This window comes from Wyeomyia smithii, chromosome 3 (assembly GCF_029784165.1).
Source record: "Wyeomyia smithii strain HCP4-BCI-WySm-NY-G18 chromosome 3, ASM2978416v1, whole genome shotgun sequence".
NCBI classification, from domain to species: Eukaryota; Metazoa; Arthropoda; class Insecta; order Diptera; family Culicidae; genus Wyeomyia; species Wyeomyia smithii.
The window spans coordinates 208928765-208945416 of record NC_073696.1 but is presented as its reverse complement, the minus strand read 5'-3'; the positions used below and the strand labels follow the sequence as shown (position 1 = coordinate 208945416).

Genomic DNA, 16652 nt, shown 5'->3' with positions numbered 1-16652 from the left:
TGCCCCTTAAGTTGAAACATGTACAAACTCGGGGAAATTCAGTTTTGCATAAAAATACACAAAAAATTATATATAGAAGCCAGGCCAGAAAAAAAGTCAATTTTTGTTGCACTGTGTTATTAATAGGTTAATAGGCCAAGAGCCTTTGAATAAGTTCAATAACAAGATTTTCTGCCTATAAAATGTATCTAGATGGTACAGGTGCTTATTACGGGAGTCACTTCACGGTGAAATGAGAGTGAGGTGAATACAGCCCTGTTAATGAGAAAAACGACGCAAAGTGACATCTGCCGTGAAATCTGCGTCGTTATGAGTGTCATATTACTGAAGTGAAAACGGAAAATGCGACGTTTCGCATGGAATTATTTCACTACCATTTTGAACGGTGAAATGATTCCACGAGGATGAGATGAGTCTTGGAAATTGATGATTTGTGATCTAATGATAGATATTGGATTTATTTTGCAGTAACGAAACGAATCAGAATTCGATCCGTGCCTCAACAAAGCGGTCAAGGTTTCAACTTGTTGACCGATAAAAAAAATTAACAGTAGTTCATGAAATTTTCGATACCAAAAAAAAATTTTTTGATGCCAAAAGTCTTAGAAATGTAGAAAACGTCAAGATCCGGTGTTATCTAAACAAACGGAAAAACCGACTTCGTGGGACTTAGGAATTTTCGAGCTGGGAAACATTCTCATTTCACTCATCCTATTCTCAATTTCACTTCACTGTCAATCTCACTTCACGGAGGTAATTTTTGTCACCTCACTTTAGGTGAAATAACATAGTTTTATCACATACATAAGACATACGTAACACTGGCGTTTTCTTCTGGTACGCGTTGCCTCATAGTACTCCGTACCCCGTCCTGTCCAACTGCTCGACAAATAATGAACAAAATGAATTTTCTTTTTCTCGGCTTTATCGAGCCCCAAAGAAAATCCCATAAGGAATTGTTAAAAAGTTATTTACAAAATCAAGGCAGCATTTTTCGAGTAGGAACGAGACAAATGCAGGGCTGCGCAGTTACACTGCCTTCATGAACAACTCAAACAGTGATTTTATTCAGACTGTAGTACCATTCGAGTAGTTAATTTTGTACCAACTTTTTTAGAATATTTCTTCCAAAGTGTTACGTATGTCTTATGTATGTGGTGTTACACTGCTAAAAACGTATAGTTGAGTAAACACAGTTGAAACTCTTGCATATTTTCTTTCCTATTGATTTAATCAGAAAACAAAAATTAAGAACATGCATTCTTCTGACGTGCGTATGCCAGTATATTTTAATGGGTAATAAGTTCATTGTAGTTCCGATTAATACACATCAATTGGTTTTTTAATGATAATTCTCATAATTGCCCACTAATTATTTTCACCTCATTTTATTTGTAAGATGGGACTGGTAAAAATTTGTATTGAATTTGTATAAATTGGACAAGTTTTAATTTTCAAAACAAAAAAAAACTTTAAATACTTTACAAAGTGCGTGCAAGGAGAGCTGCGTAGCCGCAAGGTTACAGAGTCCGCTTCGTCAAGCGGATGGTCGTGGGTTCGAGTCTTAGTAGAACCAGGCCATTCGATGTCAAAAAGGACTTTTAAGCATTGGTTTATTCTCAGGCTCCCCACCAGTTACCCTTCCTTTACGCTGAAATCTACAATACATTTGCGTGACGTCCTCTAAAACTAACTAAAAATTAGTCCTTCTTATCAATAAAACTGGCCAGAAGGACGCACGACGAAACTTCTCCAGGGAATTATAGTTGGCGATATTTGGCAGGAGGAAGGAGACTCGGTATAGAAGAACAGTAAGCGTGTAAAAAGAAGGGTAGTACATTACACACAAGCACTGATCAAAAATAAAAATAAGCATGCCACTTCTCAATAGCGGTATTGCTAATAATAGAAGTGCGGGATACAGCAGACACCCGGGTATATCTCACAATAGATTAACGATTCTGGTCACAGTGAGGAAGTCCATACAGGAGAAAAAAAGTGCGTGCAAATGAATAAGAAGTGGAAACTAGACCTGTGCGCCGACCATATCATCGGCGGCGGCGGCGGCGTAGAAAACATTTTACCTCGGCGGCGATCGGCGCGCCGGCGTGACGCCGTTGGCTTTTATCGGCGGCGGTGGCGTATATCGGCGTGACATTAATTACCACTTATAAAATATTGCGCATAATGTGGGCTTTTGTACTCTCATGTTCAGATTTTTTTTTAATTCAACGTTCATAAATAGAAAAGTATGCGTCAGGGTTGTAAGGATGTCAAAAATAGGGATAAAAATGGTAAGAAATCAAACAATTGAACAACCGGTAAATAATAAATCAAGCAGGGAAAGTACAAACAAATGTAACTCCCAAACAAAAATCATCAACGACCCCACATTAAAATATTACAAGGAATACTGTTCCCAGAGACGTTCAGTTTGGGAAAAAATGATAGATGATTTTTCGATATGTTCGTTTTAATTAACCGTAGACCTACTTTGAGAAAATTCGAAAAATCTTACGTTAGAGGATTGTTTTCAACTTTCATATATTTTGTTAGATTACCCATGAGAAACTGAAAAAAACGGGAAACTCTTTTCATTTGAATAGAGTTCTTCGTTAAACTCCACAGATTCTTCTTTTTCTATTACGATTTTTGGAATATTTTTATAATCATTACCATCTGGAAATTTGTTGTATTTTTGAAATAACGTTCAACGCAGCAAAATCACATGAACTATGTGATATCATTTTCATGGAAGTCGCGCTTAAATATGACGGGTCGAAAGCGACCCATTCTTACCGAAAAGTCCGCAAATATCACCATGATAGTGGAAAATAGCTAAAAGTGTTATTCTCGCTGCCTTAACGTTCAAGTAACAAAGTAATGAGAAATCAGCAAAAAATATAGTCGTGTTTGAAAAGGTTCTTTTTGATAATTTTGATTGGTATGAAATTCATCGTGAATTTTGGCAAAAAGTTTATAATCGATGTTGAAAAACAAAACTATCTACAAAAATCTCTATTTCAGCGCAATATGATCAAATATTTAATTTGCGCTAAATTTTCAGTGAATTCCCGCATATTGATCTCCAAAAAAAAAAACTTATTATAAGGTATTATAAAGAAAACTTAAATCTTTACCAAAAAAATAATGAAAAACCACTAGTCATTTTTTATGAAATTTTTCAACATTTTCGGACTGCTCATACGTTTGCTTAAAAATAAAAAATTAAGATATATATATATATATTCTTATGTTATGATGACTGAAACAATACTCTCGAAGCAAACTGGCTTCGTGCGAATCATGACATTGATATTTTTTATTTTATTCGATATTTAATATCTAAATATTTAATGTCAAATATTGTAGCAAATATTCATAAATTGAGATTATTTACACTTAGGGAATATTCGTGAATACACGCTCAGGGGAGGGGAAGTACTTAACGAAGTGTTGCACTGTGTGAGGCTACCATGCAAAATTGCGTCACGTAGGGGTTAACGGGTATGTATTGAGAATTGTCAATTACCGCATTACTTAATATACAAGCGTTTCCTTATTGGTTGTGATTTGCGGTATTTCTATAATCAGAAAAAAATCCAGCATACACAACACTATCGGCGCGGTAAAATTTCCTTCGGCGGCGCGCTAAAAATTTCCTTGGCGGCGCGCCGAGTCCAAATCATCGGCGGCGGCGCGGCGCGGCGGCGCACAGGACTAGTGAAAACATTTGTTTTCGTTCTTCAATTCAATTATGTTTGTAAATATATGCAACTTTGCGGTAAAACCACCGGAATGAAAGTAAAAACAGTTAAGCAGTGTTTTTTTTAAGTTAAATGAAATGAAAATTACAGTAGTATTTACCATTCAGCAATATTGATCTAAAATATTCAAAGTTCAGGGAATTACTTAGAATAATATTTTTTTGATTTATTTTGTATAGAAACTGTTTGATACGAGATATTGAATATCCTTGGATTCTGGTGGAAATCACATCACAATCTCGTGTTCCTCCGCCATTATTCTGTAATTGGGTTGTTTAGCTATTCACGGATTTCCGATTTTTATATATCAGTTAAAAGAGTGTAATTTTCTGAGCAAAACGTGATTTTTTTGAATGATAGTTGGTTTACAGGAGAACTGTCATTGTAGCGATTTCGAGCAGTTTTAATTTGTGATTTGAAATTTAGAAAATTTTTCAAAATCACGTTTTGCTTAGAAAATGCAGCTCTTTCAGATGATATAAAAAACTCATATAGCTAAACAACCCAAATCTCATCTAAGTCACACAATCCACTAACGTGAGCGACAATTAATTTGCCGTCATTTGTTGTCACACTCGGTCATAACCGTCCCCGTTGTCATCATCGCCTCGACGATCAAGCGCCGCCGTCTGTGCCTCCATAGTCGGCTCGATACTCCGCACGCTGAAAATCGATCAGTTGTTGAATATTGATCAGCGACCTCCTACGCATCGTTTTTTTCTCTCGTTCTGACGAGCGATTAAGCCTGCTTTTTTTTCTTTTTTGTTTGCCTCGACGCTGCACCCTCACTTCCGAACGCTACTTCACCTTCGCAGTATTAATACAGGTTGTCGAGCGAATTTGAGTCATTGCACTACGCATCAAGCTAACTGCGCTGCGCGTGAAGTGGATGATTGGCAATCTTGCCGGCCGCACACACAAGATTGGAATAACTTGCGAGGTTTACTTTTTCTGTTTGGCTCAGAAAAGTTATAATATTCGTCACTTTTTTAAATTAGCATCATGTTAAACGGTATACTGCTTAATTATTACCAAAATCCTAACGTGATCATAAAAAGTTATGTTTAAGAGGCAATGAAATCATGTACCATAAAAGCTTTAGTCTATAAACCAGTGTGTCTGAGTAGTAGTAACACACTTGATACCTGCCCACTAGGTGAATCGAGTCGCCTTTTACTTAGCATTTCTATTGGAGCTTCGTCAGCTTAGCGCAGACACATGAAATTACCACCGAAATAGCCAAAACCCACGCTGGGGCGGTGCGGCACGCAGTGCAGACTGGAACGAAAAGCGCTACAGCGGAATTAGGCGTAGGTACAAGTACTTGACACCGGTAACCGCGCAGTTTGGAGCTCGCTGTTGCTGCTGCACTATAAAGCTAACGGGTATTTGTTTTGGCTTTTGTGCGGATCAGTTTTTTTTTGACAAAGCGGCTTTTCAGTAATAGACGAGGCAGTATTTAAACAACAGTAACTCTAGCGGGACAATAATTTCTTTTTAAGCACACGAGAGCAGCTGTCGCGTATTTGCACGACACAAAATGATGTTTTTTTGCAAGCTATTAATTGAAATTTACCGAGGCGGATGATTGACACTAACTTTTTGGAGCAGTCTCAATTCCGCTGAATGAATTAATTCATCAGTGCTAAATAACAATTGTACAGCCAAGCTTTTAAGGAACAATTCGGTAGCACTGAAAAAAATGATTTCAACAACCAGTGCTGAATAAACATAACGTTGAAATAAGTGTCGAACTCAAACAAACATTGAATCTACTTAATTTGTTAAACTTAAACAGTGAAACTGTAAGTTTAAAGATTGTTGTTGTTGATTGACTTTCATGGAAACGCTGCTAGAAGACCGTTCCATAAACGTCGTATAGATGTTGCGTCAACCTAAAAACCGCTGCGCTCTAAACGTAGTGCTGACTAATTAACAGCATTTACGGAAACATAATGTAGAATTATGACATTGAATCACGAAATAATTCTATTGGTATCACTCACTTTTCCTCATTATTGCTGTGTTATGAGGTAGCTTTAATTAGTTCACTATTTGCTCTTGAAAGTGTTGAGAGTTTGTTCTAACATTTTGTTTTTCAAATACTTCCAAATCGACGATAGACATGAATCGGCATTTTCGATCTTCTACTGAAAATTTATAGTATCAAGCTTAATTTTCTTTACTCGACCCGGCTCTGAAAAATTGTCAGATTTACCTTACCAAAAAAAAACAAAGAATCGTCAAATAATTCGAAAGTCCTCAGAATGTATAATTGAAAGCATGATTGATTCAAATTACTTTAAAAGTTCTGATCAGTAACTTTATAACAAACTGTCATCCTACATGAAACTTGAACGAAGTCAATGTAGTCTTCAAATCATTTCATCCTAAAGTGTGTGAAAAAACAAAAAGGTGTGTTTGTCAGACATTTGTCATTTACTTTAAAAAATCATATTCATCATTTACTCAGCAAATATCGTTTTGTGTACAACAAATAACACTAAAATTCAGCACCTTTATGGTAATTCACCACTAAAGTTCCGTCTCGAAGGAACTAATCCTGATTCTTGAAGCACTCAGCGGCAAGCAATTCTACCAATCCGATAAAAAACGACTACGGCGCTGCTGACACCGTAGTGCAGAGTTCAGTTGCATGCGGAAGAGAAAATTGTGGTCCGAGTGAAGCACAGACACAGACCAAAAGAAAGGAGAGTCGTACGAAACGTGGGCGCGAGGACGGTCTACCGTAGGTTACAGTTACAGAGTGAAGGCCGTTTCAGCTTGGCTGATTTTTTCTTCATCAACTGCTTTTCCCCGTATCTTCCATCAGCGTAACTTCACGACAGATTGGCGTCTATTTTAGTTAGCACTGCAGCTTCGAAGGAAGGTGGTTAGGCCACTGCTTCAGAATCGCTTCCTTCTTCCTCGTCTGTCGAACAACGATTGTAGTAAGACTGGGTAAGAGGTGGAATCACGAGAAACAGCTAACCGTGGTTTCGAACTGGTGGACATCTGTTATTTAAGTGTACCAAATCGCAATTACATAGTATTTCTAGCAGCCCACGGCATATTCTGTTTCCAATGCCTGCCTGCTCTGGTTCCCACTCTCGAACCGGTGGCATACCGGTTCAGTATGCGTGTGGCGGTTTTGTTTGCACCTTTTTAGAGCACCTTCCAAGATCTATCATCACAGCTTGCACCTCGCCACTTGACTACGAGTGCTCGGAACGAGTTAAATGCGGTGATATGATGATAGTGACGACAGCGACAACTATGACAACTACGAGAGCGAAGAAGAAAAAAAAGTTAGCAGAAACAGCAAACGACCTTCCCGCAGTTTACTGCACGCGCGTTAAGATCAGGATTCACAGCGCACACCAATAGCGTGGCATAGAGTGTGAGTGTTGACTTAGCTTCAAGCATGGCAAGGTACTCGATTTTCTAGTGTACGCGGGTGCATAAAGCCCTCCGCCCAGCCCGTACCAACTCCGGAATTTGTGCAGTTTTGAACTGCACAGATTGCCAGCAAATTGTGTCACTCGAGTAGGCAAAAATAGAAATCTTACCTCTGGCAGTTCACGCGATAGGGAAACACCGCTTTAAAAGTCTCGGAAACCACGATCGTGAAACGCTTAAAGCAATTTAGTGAAGAGTTTGCTCACCGCGTTTGCAAACCCCATCGGATTGTTAGAAGAGGTTTCTGCACCATTAAGTATGGATAGGAATAAAAAATGTTTGAAATCCACGATTTTCGTTTTGTAACGAATAAGCAAATATTTTTATAGTCGTAAAGGCCTTTCGCATATAATCATATATTTTTGTTGAAAATTAACCAACCAAATATTAAAATTGAATATGGGATAAAGTGCTTTATTAACTGGTGATAAGTTTTTCTCAGCATTTACTGAACCGATTTGGCTAATTTTTTTAGCCCTGTAAAAATGGATTATCTAACTTGTTACATGGCCGTTTTGGCGGCCATTGAGGGAAAAAAATTTCATGAGAAATAACTATTTAAAAAAATCAAAGAACATTGAAAACTTCAGATATTGAAAAATGGCTATGTAACAAGTTAGATAATCCATTTTTACATCCAAAAAAAAAAAAAAAAATGCAGCCAAATCGGTTCAGTAGATTCTGAGAAAAACTACCTAATCAGTTGAAAAAACAAGGTTTCGAGAAAAACGCCCCATAGGGTAATACTCATTATATTTGCATCCATGAAATGCAAAACACATCTTCAAATATACTTTATTGAATAGCCAAAATACCTGAACACTTCACTTTACTCTAAACATCCGAAAAAAAAAATCATGAGAATTCAATAATTCTAGACCTCCCAGAGTAGGGTCCCCCCTTAAGCCGTTCCTCACTCGAAGAAACTTAAAGTTGTTCAAAATGGTGTAATTTCACAAGAAAAAAATTGATGCAGAACATATTTCCCCGAGTTTGGACGACAAGACAATGGCGTCATTTTGAATTTTTGAGGAATCAGAAATTTTTTATGTTTTTCGACGCCATTTTGTTTTAGGGCGAAATACCAAAATTTCAAGGGTTTGTCCACAAAAAAGCATTTTCTTACCCGTCGCTTTAAAAAAACAGATAATAAATCGGACGAAAACTGAGCTCAAAACGGTGATTCTACAAAATCAGTTTTGGCATGGTTTTAATATATTTCACAAAGCAAAATAATATCAAGTATGTACAGTATTAATAGATTCGCTAATATCTAAGTGTGGTAATCAAATTATGCCCTAAAACTGTTATCAACAACTTTGACGTCATACCGATCAAACAAACCGTTTTGGCTCTAAAATATTTGTAATCATCAATATCTTCTCAATATAGGGGTCTTAAATAGCTCAGAAATGAGTCGTGTTTTAAAATATTAACCCTTTCCCGTCCATGGTGACTCTAGAGCACCAAGAATTGTAATCATCATATCTTGACATAAAATAGTTTGTTGTGCTTACGATTGTTCCATAAACTTTTATATGCTGCCTCATAGCATCACTGGGCATTTTCTTCAAAATATTACAGTTGACAGTAATTTTAGTTAGTCTACAAAGTGTTCAGCTTGAATTTTCTCGTGAACCTATGAATTTTAATGATAAACCTTGTGAGCGGGAGAGGGTTAAGCCAATAGAACATAATGGCATCTTCTGCTCATAAAAACAATTTGAAAAAAAAAAATTAAAACAAGGACATTTTATGTAGAACTGTTCATTGCTAAAATAGTAATGATAATCGTTATATTGATAAAAGTTTACCGACTGTGTGCATTTTTATTCCACGCATCACAGAAAATCTACTTTATTTTTAAATCATATTTTGGCAAGGAAAATACTCAATGATTAGCAAGGAATCAAAGATAACTAGAACAAGATACCTAACTTCCATATTTTTCATACATTTTGAACACGATCGATTTCCGACGGTTAGTGCTGCCATCTGATAACTTAAATTCTCATAAAATTGTCACTATGAGCAAAACCGATTTATCGTGCATAGTCCGTCATAGATCGTTAAGCTGTTCAAAATAGTATAATAACATGCAGATTAATGATATTGTTATTTTTCGCACTTAATGCTATTGCCACATTTTTTGCACTTCAAAGTACGAAAGAGAAGTGTGAAGTTGACTGTCAGAGTGGGAGTTTATATTGAGGAATTATATTTATTTTCAGGTCTCATTCTACCAGAACTAAAAGTTTCATATGTCGCAAACCAGGTTTCAGAACCATTTGTTATATGATCAGGTTCACCGGCATACCTGATTTTTGCTTTATTAACCTCGCCAAGAGTGGAAAACTTGGCTGTAGAGCGTGCTCAGGAATTTCTGATGGTACGCTTAATCTTAAATGATGCGCCGATAATTCTTGATTCTTCCGGAAAGTTTCATGTTTGAGAACTAAACATTCGTATACGTTATTATCATTTTTCGGATGGCAGCACCGTAAAGTCGTCCACATGGATACTGAAAAAAATTACTTCACCTTTCAGTAGTCATGTCTTGGCCTTGTCGTCAGTTGGCGTATTATGACGTTGAGTATACATCATATTAACAGTGTACAAATTAGTTCCATTTTTTTACTCACGCGCAGTGACAATCATGTCCGATTAATTCTGCAAGAGTCAGGTATCTTGTTCTAGTCATCTTTGAAGGAATGCATGATTTTTTTATTCCTAAAAGAACTCATCACTGCGACCAGAAACATTGATCTTTTGTGATATCGCCCGGGTATTTCTTGTATTCCGTACTTCTATTATCACTAATGAGAATAAGCGACATGATTATTATAACTCGTGCTTGTTGCTGTTTCAATCTTTCTTTTTATGCCCGCTGCCTCCGGGAAATATTATCACCAATAACAGATTCCTGGAGAGGTCTCAACTGAATGTCTCTATAGTCAGTTTTTTTGTAAAGGAGACTTATTTTTATCAAGAGGTATTTGTCGAGGTATGGTAGAATTCAACGTCATGAAAGGGTTAGTGTAGAGCCTGTGAATGAAGCTACGCTCGATAACACAATCAGTGGAGATTAAGACAAATCCCGAGCTTACGAGCACTCTTTTGATTCAAGTAAAATGAGTGATGAAGTAATCAAAGTCATCTCAGATCTTCGTACGTACATACTTAACTCCGTCGACAATTTTTTTAGCGAATGTCAGCAATATGTTTCGACGAACATTCAGCAAATAAATCGATCTATTGTAAAACAGTACAGTACGAATATACGTCAAGTTTTCGAAAATTTCACCGAAAATTTGTAGAATATTTCGCTTGAATTATCAACTGTAGAGTTTTCGGCATTAAAATTCAAGTGTGTATATCGATGAAATGTTTTCAAATGATTCCATGTGTATTTCCCCAACTGTAATCATCGAATTTTGAGATATTTTTCGAGTTTTTTTTAGTTCGCTTTGGATAAGCTCAAAGCTGTTGGGTCAGACGGATTCCGTCTTCGGTTCTTTGATCTCCAATCGCGATGGTCTTCAATTTGTCTGTAACTTTGCAGCCGTGTAGATTCCCCGACCGAAGACAGTTTTCATATCTTTTTTCGATTCACCAAAAAGGAAATAAATGCAACATCTCCAATTACAGTGGGGTCACATCCTTGTGTGTTTGCTCAATGTTGTTTGAAATTAGGTGCATCCCTAAATGGCGTAACGTACATAGAGGGAAAAGGGTACCCTCGAGCGTTACGAATCGTTACATCGGGGAGGATAAGCTACGATTAGCCTAACTTTACTTTTACTTTTTTGGATAACAGACCGTTCACCGGTCTAGGGCCGAACGAATTAAAGATGTCCAGCTTCTTCTATCTTGGGTAGCCCTTCTTCGGTCTCCTCGTACACCAGCAGATTGTGCATCTTCTTCCACCGTGCACATGGACCGAGTGCGAGGCTTACCACGGAGTCGACGCCCTCTTTCTGGTTCTCTGCTGAAGATAGGTTTGGCAGCTCTCTCGTCAGGCATTCTGGCTACATGTCCAGCCTACTGAAGCCTGCCACGCTGTATTACTTTCACTCTATCAGCATGTTCATATACCTGGTACAACTCGTGATTCATGCGTCTGCGCCACATTCCATCTTCCAATTTCCCGCTAAGTATTGGTCGCAGAACTTTACGCTCAAAAACTCCGAGCACTCGTCGATCAGCTTTCTTCAGCGTCCATGACAACTTGTTTCCAGTAAACATAATTAACGAACAAATGGATTCATAAAATCTAATATTTTTCTGACCGTTGTCTAGGTCTTAACAAAATGAATAACTTTTTAATAAACAAATAAACAACAAAACAATAATAAGTTACATAGCAATCTACATTTTACCGATCTGGGGGTTGTTTTATTACAGCGTTACATAATTTTATTTGTCTTTTCTGCTCAGAGAAACACTACCGTGTGTTTCACTGCGAAAACAACAACTCTCACACTGGTGGGCAGCGAATTAAATCTGAGAAGCATGCAAAAAAACCCCGCGGTGAAATCTGATATAACTCTCTAGCAAGATAATGAACTGGTGTTATCTTTTCTAACACGAAAAGACAGTACGCTGATTAACTACACAACAAAGTTCACTGCAGTGCTTTTACTGTGTCTCTTAACCATATCTAGAGAAACATTTCAAAAGGTCCTATCTGCTTTGATCGATTTTTTGATCGATCACTTTCAATCAATCACCAAAACTGGTCAAACACCTTTTATGGCACGTTGTTTGCACAAGTTGATAGCGGAGGGATCATTCTAGCCTTCTGAACGAAAACCACGCTTCGGAGAGTTACTAAAGCTGAATTATTACCTCAATGAAAATACGCTCCATAAAAACTAAAAAAACAGATAGGACCTTTTGAAATGTTTATCTAGATATATCAAATGAAAAGAGCATCTAGGTAGGCAAGTAGATTGCTTTGTTTGCGTTGCATCTTGAAATGAAAAATAAAATCCAGCCGCCCGTCACGCATGTTTGCTCTTCGAATGCTATCGAATTTTTCTCACCAGTTTGTACCGCGGTGTACTTCTGGAGAGTTATTCACCACTCTCGTTTTACTTATCTGTGATGTAAGCAGCAAGTGTAGTAATTTTTCTGCGAGCGACAGAAACACAGCACAAACCAAACTAAAAAAAATCGTGCAAAAAATACGCAGCGCTCAAGCTAGACGAGAAGTAATCGGTGAATATTCACTCTGCTCTTTCCACATATTGAGGAGCGTTTCGACCACAAGATATTTCTACGAAAACCTGCCCACCTTGGTGATTCTTGGAAATTACCCGATTGATTACCGCTTATCATCCCAGTTCACCAACTTTTCTGGCGTTCCTCAACTGATCATATTGTTCTTGAACGACATCGTTCTGCTGCGTTCGGTTTGAAGTGTAGGCCAATGGCCCATATTATAGCTCAAACTGTTGATGGATATTCGTGTTTACAAGCGCTGTAGGATACGTTGGTTAATTTGTGTCGACGAAACTGGCTTATCCTTAGTGTTTCTAAATGTCAAGTTATGGCCTTTCACCGAAAAAGCAGACTTATAAAGATCAAGATTATTGTGGGCATGTCCTCAAGAGAAATTCGATTAAATTAACAACCTTGGTGTCCTACTTGATGCTCAGTTTACCTTTAACCCGATGGGCTGTTATTTCGAAAGCATTTACGGCAATTCGAATTTATCGCAAAATTCTTAAAGACTCCAAAAATCCCGACTGCTTTGAACTGCTTTATAGCTCGTTGGCACGGGCTCTGGTTGAGAAGTTTACTCATCGAACGAATACAAAAAAAGATTTCTACGATTGGTACTGAGAGATCTACCTTGGCGGGATTCTATAAATCTTCCATCGTATTCTGATCGCTTTCATCTACTCGACTTTGAGACACTGAAACAATGAAGGAAAATACATTGAGCTGGATTCATCGCTAAGATAGTCAGCAATGAAAGTGACGTCCCAAAAAAGATTTGAAACTTTCATCGTACTACATTTGGGTACAACGAACTGCCTATATTGGCACCTTCTCTATTGTTTAAAACTTGTTTGAATTCGAAGGAGCAAGGTGTATCTTTTTTCGGAAGGGCAGAACTACTATTTATACCAATGTCGAAGAAATGACTCATAAACCTTAGGATTTTTTTTTACAAAAATGCGAATACAATTGAGAGCCTTAATGAGATTCATAAAAGGCAACAATTTTCAATCAGTTTCAAGTAACGCATGAAGAGGGAGAGGGAATTTGAGTCTGCGTTACTTATTGTTACATATGGAGGAGGGGGTAGTTGAGACAGTTACGTAACAATGATGTTCGCTCAAAATTTAAAATTTGGAAGGGGGTCAGGTTGTTCAGCGTTACGTAATTTTAGGGGGACGGGGAGTAGTATCGAACGTTACTTTTAGTTGCAATGGTGGGAGGGGGTCTGAAAACTGGAATTTTAGCGTTACGTAATTTGTGTACGACGTCTAACAGAAATTCTACGCGATAATTCGATCTTGAATTCCTCATAATTTTCATAACCGGCGTTGTTATTAGCATCATATAAATCATACAATTAAATTGATGCAAAAAACAACAAAAATACATCTCGTTTAATTTTGATACAATTATCAAAATTCAAACCCCTACAAAACACGTTTCATGTGATTCGAAAAATTTCACTTTGCACCCTTAAACGCAGTTCTATGTCAAATAAATAATCTAGGAGAAAACTTCCTTCGTCTAGACGGGACTCAAACCCGCAATCTCTAAATCTAAATCACATCCTCAGCCCGTGTTCATTATTAGCATCCTCAAAAATATCACATAGGTACATTGCCTACTTTATAACTTAAAATTTAAGTCATAGAACAAGAAAATGTGAATAGTTCATGAAATAGATCTACATAAGTTGGGTAAATTTACTGACATCATAATCACAACTTATCTATTCGCTGATTTCATTGATTTTTATGTTTACGTGTACACTAAGGTCGCTTTTTACGCGTTTTTTTTCACGCGGCTTTTTTACGCGGATTCCGGAGTTTACGCGTTTTTTTCGCAAAATTCGGAATTTACGCGGTACTTTTTTCTTACGCGGATTCCGGAATTTCTTTACTCGTATTCCGGAATTTACGCGTTTTTTTACGCGGATTCCGGAATTTACGCGTAGAGTTTGATATAAGCAGTAAGTAAGCGGTTACAAGGTAATCCGAATAAGAACTCTTGAATTGTCAAATTTAGATACGCGATTACTATTCTAGCAGGTGAAGTGTCAGAATCTGGATTTCAAATCATTTATCATTGTGTTGAACATCTTTAAACTGTGTCGAATTCACAATTTGTTTTATTATTTATACTAAGATTTTTTCGTTATTCGACTTACAGTCACTGCCTTAAAAACCCAAAAACCTGCTATAAACCAAAAATAATTATCTGCGGTTCTTACAAGTCTCCCCTCATAGCGTTACTTCGCAACTTGCGATTTGCGAAACGTGCTAATTAGTATTCAATTTGACAAACGATTATTAATAAACAAACGAAAGTAGCATATTCTCACGCGATTGCGTCACTTCTTGGAACGTCGTAGTGGCGAACAAGTAGAGAGAAGACAAAACAAAACTTTGTCAATATCACGTTGGAAACCTTGGCCAAATGACTAAATAAGACATATACAAGATAGCGTTTGGTCGATGTTGATGTTCCGCGCACAATTTGAGGATATTTATAAGAAATAGAAAAGTTCTCCTATCTTGGTTACCTTCAATTGCACACTAGAAAGTGTAGGCAAGACAAAAAACTGCTTTTAGTCGCGAACAAATTGTGATTTTTACCGAAGAGAATACGAAACTGACGGACAATCGACGACTTCACAGAAATCAACTCAATGTTGATTTTTACAATTTTTACCAATAATCCAGCAAGAAGCAACAAGATAACAAGAGACCATTCAACTTTAAACAAAAAAAGGGGTACAGGTGGCTATATTAAGTAAAAAAAAAACGTTCGAGCGCCCTCAAAAATAATGACTAGAATCATAAATGTTTATGGGCGTTCAAAAGACGAGCGACCCTGTCGGTTGATTGACACGTGAGTAATGACAAACTGCCAAAGTTGTCGACGTAAAACTGGACGGCCTCCAATCGTTGGTCTGTGTTAGAACATTTTAGATTCAGTACAGATATTCTATCTCCACCTTTGGCACAGTACAAACGTGAGTCGGTGTTGATCGGCCTGCGTTACAGCAAACGCATTCGGTCGACGTTAAATCACTGCACCGCCCCTAATTAGGAGATGGAATGAATGATCATATTCATCGATAGCTACAAGTTCAGGTCTCCTATTCTATCGTACAACAGAGAGGATTAAAACTTTACCATGAAGTTGAAAATAAAAGTATTACTCACTTTGTATATCTACGGTGTGTTGCCGATAAAACTGAATTAATTATCGACTTCCTGTCCAGTGGGATCTTTCACTCTCGTTCCTTCTCTAGTCTTCAGCTGGCCTGCTCTGGTAAACCAGTTCGATTTAAAATTTACACCTTACGCCAGCATTGGGTATGAAATTATCGCTGTTGATGTCGGTTGTTCCGTTCGTCATCATCAAGGTATCACAGGCTTTGTTGATAAAGATAATCTACCCATTTTTTGACAGCTCATTTCGGACTCATCGTAACTTTTGCACCGACACTCGCGTAATTTATCCCACCAAACACCGATTGATTACTTTTGTCACACTTTCCAGGCAGACATACATTAATCACACAAACATTATACAAATGAAATTGCTGGCACAACGAGAATATCCGGCTCGCGGTAGGTTGAAAACAATATAAAACACAGATCGGTAGCAACAGTCAAAAACACAGTCTCCTTTTTGTTCAATTACACCAGCCAGCAGCTAGCAAACCAACCAACTTCAAGTAAACCGATAGACAGGAAAAAACGCAACCAAATCGCCGCGTCTGCTTTGGCCAGCAGCACAGACACAAATAAACAGAGACAATGCAATCAGTAGGCACCGCACAAGCACCGAAGCAGTTCCGTCCGTCCGTTGGGCTATCAAATCAGTACGCAGAGCACGAGAGAGAAACGTCATTTTTGAACTGTCGTCGGCAAACTGAGCAGCAAATGAGCATCTTTTATACTCATTCGGGTTATTCGCGTTGAAAGAGATTTTGAAGGCTGTTCGCACCTACGTGAACACTCATATGTAATTGTCAAAATGTGCGTGATGACAAAAGCAAAAATATTTCCTTCCTTCTTTTTCGCATGCAAAAACCAAACAAATATCAGCAACACCGTCAACGCGAATTGCTGAGCAGCCCTGCGGAAAACTGAACATGACCCACATACACGGTTGATGTCACTAACGAGATTCTTGTGTTAAATCTTACTCAAATAGGCATTAGGG

General features: G+C 37.7%; 1 protein-coding gene across 1 annotated transcript in view; it reads right to left on the bottom strand.

The window, feature by feature from the left end:
* LOC129731015 (katanin p60 ATPase-containing subunit A-like 1) overlaps positions 1-16296 on the bottom strand; it is a 53197-nt gene extending 36901 nt beyond the window's left edge. Inside the window, exon 1 of the mRNA XM_055690716.1 lies at positions 15644-16296. The gene's annotated coding sequence lies outside the window, so the exon portion shown is untranslated. The remainder of the gene's footprint in view (positions 1-15643) is intronic.
* Positions 16297-16652: the final 356 nt, after the last annotated feature.